Source organism: Dipteris shenzhenensis, chromosome 19 (genome assembly GCF_047967505.1).
Source record: "Dipteris shenzhenensis isolate YYH24624 ecotype China chromosome 19, Dip_SZ_1.0, whole genome shotgun sequence".
NCBI lineage: Eukaryota > Viridiplantae > Streptophyta > Polypodiopsida > Gleicheniales > Dipteridaceae > Dipteris > Dipteris shenzhenensis.
In genome coordinates, this window is record NC_141614.1 from 6,191,496 (window position 1) to 6,195,246 (window position 3,751).

A 3,751-nucleotide genomic window follows, 5' to 3' on the forward strand; every position below is an offset into this window, starting at 1 on the left:
CATGTTCTAGCGATAGTGGTGGACAGAAGATAAATGGAGTGACAACTTTCACTATCTTTTTTCCTGTTGACAAAAACAATCCATTGCTGAACATATGCAAGAAGCTCATCCCAAGTCTTATGCACTTCAAATAAAAAAACTCAAAGATTGATGGAATTGAAATAATACCATATATCCCATCACCAACATCAATAGAAGGCTCCGTAGGCAGTGGAGATGGAGTCCTCTCCACATCCTTAGCTGTCAAGAAGAAAAGGGCAAACGAGCTCAAAATTCTTTTGATTTACAACTAGTTTGACTGACCCTACCCCCCTGTAGCATGTTTCAAACACACCAAATAAACCAACCTTCCTTGTAGTTTTTCTTCTCTATTTTTCATGTTGTTCTTCTTGGATTATCCTGATCCTTGCTTATTTCTATGGTCTTTTTTGTTGTAGAATATTGCTTGTACAAATCAAGCTCTTGTGTAAGCACATTACCACCTGAAAAATCTAACCACCAAGGGCAATTGACAAGCTCCCACTGTGAGTGTCCGTGCATGGACGTAGGATACATACAGGTAGTTGGATTGGCCATCTCTGTCCAACCCTTGCAATGTCTTGGAAGCTCATCGATCTTGCCCTCATTCTTCAAACATGTGAGATATCTGAGCCATTCCCAATGGTAATAGTGGTTAGAATTATAAGGCAAACAATGAATGGAAAAGAATACATGTTGGAAGAATCGACAAAGTGTTCACCTAAAGATGACTCGGTGAGCTGCCTGATCCAGTTCTGTCATCTTGGTAGCTACCTTCCCCTTCCCAACACCACTGAGTTCACTAGACTCTCTAATTTTCAAAGAGGTAAACATACACTTTCTTCCCTCCAATTTGATGTCATCAAAATACTAACCAAGACTGTAATCAGAAGGTAGGGCAAACAACCGCCCAATGCTTTTTAGCTCCTCAAGCACACCAATGGCATGATTTTCAATCTTCTCCAAGAAAATTTCTTGGGCCAGCCACCTGTAATAGCAATATGCCATCGCATTGGAATAACAAAACACAAGAAGTAATATTATGATTGCCGAATCAATAGCACAAAAAAAGGAGACTTAATTGGCTTATGCTCGGTATGAAATATCTGAACGAGGCATGTGATACATATTCCGCATGATTGTGCTAGCCTCCAACAAAGACATGTACTGAATTTTCTTCTCCAATTTCAATGGTGCAAGGGCAATGCACTTAATCTTTTCAAGAGTGATAACCTTCTCCACAGCATCAAAGTTCAAAGAAAATAACTTGGCTTTCCAAACATCCCCTGGTTGGGGTTCAAGACAATTGAGCACCTACAAAACATTACTGGGCATGATTTCTGGAACTTTTTAAATTGACCAATGTACTTGAGCCATAAACCAAGAGTGAAGTTACCTGTCCCATCCGATCGAATATTTTTCTTTGCACTGCATCTATCTCCTTCTTCTCTGCCGCTGCTCTCTCCTCTACTGGAACTACAGATTCGATCCTCTCTAGAGCTCTCTTGACATCAGTGTTAAATTCAACCTCCAAGACATAATGAAAGCAACCAAAATGCACCTCTTAGCATTGACAATCAATGAGGCTTTTCATAACAATAAAATCTTAGGGTGGATAGAATATTAGTATCACCTGGAATAGAAGCCGTGCCAAATACCCTCTACTCAAAGGGTACCAACCAGCATTCCCCTTAACCTCCTTGGTTTTGGCATTTTTAATTGCCTTGCGCTCTTGTGAGGACAAGGAGTTCATGATCCCTCAAGCTAGGCTTGATCACAGCATGCTCATTCAATCTACAAAGAAAAAATTTAAGAATTCTTCTACCCAAAATTGAATGAAGACTAGAAAAAAACAGTACTATTAAAAAAATCTTACGAGTTCATGCGCTGCAAACTTGCCAGAAGAGAAATTTTAGTTGTCTTTGGTGAGTCAATCAAGGTGCACATCACCCTAATATGCCACTCTTTGGTCGCTCTATATGATTCCTCAATCACAGCCATCCAAGCCACGGTTCTATGGTTTCCTTCCCACACATAGAACATCTTGTTAGATAGGTATAGCAAATCAGGCTTTGTTGCAAGTCCCTTCTCGAATATTTCTTCAACTTCTCACCACATCGGTGACCAAGTCTGCCTGATCTTTGATGTAACCTTTGTCTCCTCTCCACTCCCAGTGCAAACAGAAACTATAAATGCACCCTTCTTAGGGAGATATCCCTCATACTAGAAAGCACTCTTAAGTGCAGCCACATCACTTCTCAAACCCCTAACCCTGGCATATGTAAGAAGTCTACACAAAGGCAACCTAGGACACTCATTTGAACTGAGAATCTTGCATCTTGAAATAACATCACCCCCACCAACAAGATCCAAGGAAATATCTTCCACCACTGAGTCCATCTCATCTCCCACAACATCTGCATCATGCACATCAGTAGTTGTGTCTTCTGTGCTAGCAGGAACATCCATTTCTGATTTATCCCCACCTTGATCTCCCGCCTCAAGTTCCTCTTGAACCTTTCTAGTCCTCTTTCCCCCTTTTTTTTTGGGAGGTGTCTGGGATTTCTCTTTGCCCCTCCCTCTCGTCTTGGTAGGGCTCACACTTTCTCCTGTTTCCATCTGCACACATGAAGCTCTATTATGTTAGTCACATAGTACAATTAGGTAGTATACCAGTAACATTTCAGAGTAACATTCATGTTAATTCGTAAGTATACTAACTATATGTGAGTAAAGTAGGTAGAATACTGACTAGTCACTATTTTGTCATTGTAGATTTGTTAGTATTGTGACATCTAACACTAGTCTGATAAATCAAAACTACATATGTAAGTATAACTAGTTAATATACCAGTTATAGTACACTAACATATAAGTAACATCTAGAATATACTTACATATAAGAAATATACTAACATACAACTAACATATACGCAGCTCAGACTAGTTAATAGACTATTTAAAGTTTACTAACATATAACTAGTTGTAGCTATAATGTACTAAGATGAAACTAGTTATAGTTATAGGGAATTGAATTGGATGGAATTTGCTCAACAATTCAACCAATATGAGGGAGGAACCATTCCAAAAATCAGCAAATGAAAGAGATTTTGAAGTGGCTTCTAGCCACATAGGCTGCTCTTGAGAGCCCCATGAAATGGGGCAAAGCCTGCTCCCAAGGGGCCGCGATATTGAGAGCCCCATGAAATGGGGCAAAGCCTGCTCCCAGAAGGCCGCGATAACCATTCCAAAAATCAGCAAATGAAAGAGATTTTGAAGTGGCTTCTAGCCACATAGGCTGCTCTTGAGAGCCCCATGAAATGGGACAAAGCTTGCTCCCAGGGGGCCGCGATATTGAGAGCCCCATGAAATGGGGCAAAGCCTGCTCCCAGGGGGCCGCGATATCGCGGCCCCCTAGGAGCAGGCTTTGCCCCATTTCATGGGGCTCTCAAGAGCAGCCCTCTGGGACTACGGAATCCGACAATGCAAATAGGAGCTATGGGTCCAGAGATGGAAAGTGAAAGCGAGATGGAGGAAAAAGTGAGGTGGAGAGAGCAGTTCTATGATAGACACTGTCGTAGAATGACATAAAAATGTGGCGGGAGAGTTTGTGATTGGCGCAGAATGACATGTATGATTCTGAGAATTGTTCTCATCTTGATTCGTATGAATCTGAGAACATCTTCCTTCTGTATGAATCTGAGAATCCCAAAGGCCTTTGAAAGCCCCTTG

General features: G+C 41.1%; 1 long non-coding RNA gene across 1 annotated transcript; it reads right to left on the reverse strand.

Moving 5' to 3' along the window:
• Nucleotides 1-309: 309 nt before the first annotated feature.
• On the reverse strand, nt 310-1,532 carry LOC147889984 (uncharacterized). Its single transcript, XR_015542671.1, has 3 exons — nt 1,415-1,532; nt 894-1,006; nt 310-646 (listed from the first exon to the last, which is right to left on the reverse strand). It is a non-coding gene; the product is annotated as an uncharacterized LOC147889984 (long non-coding RNA).
• Between the last annotated feature and the right edge of the window lie 2,219 nt (nt 1,533-3,751).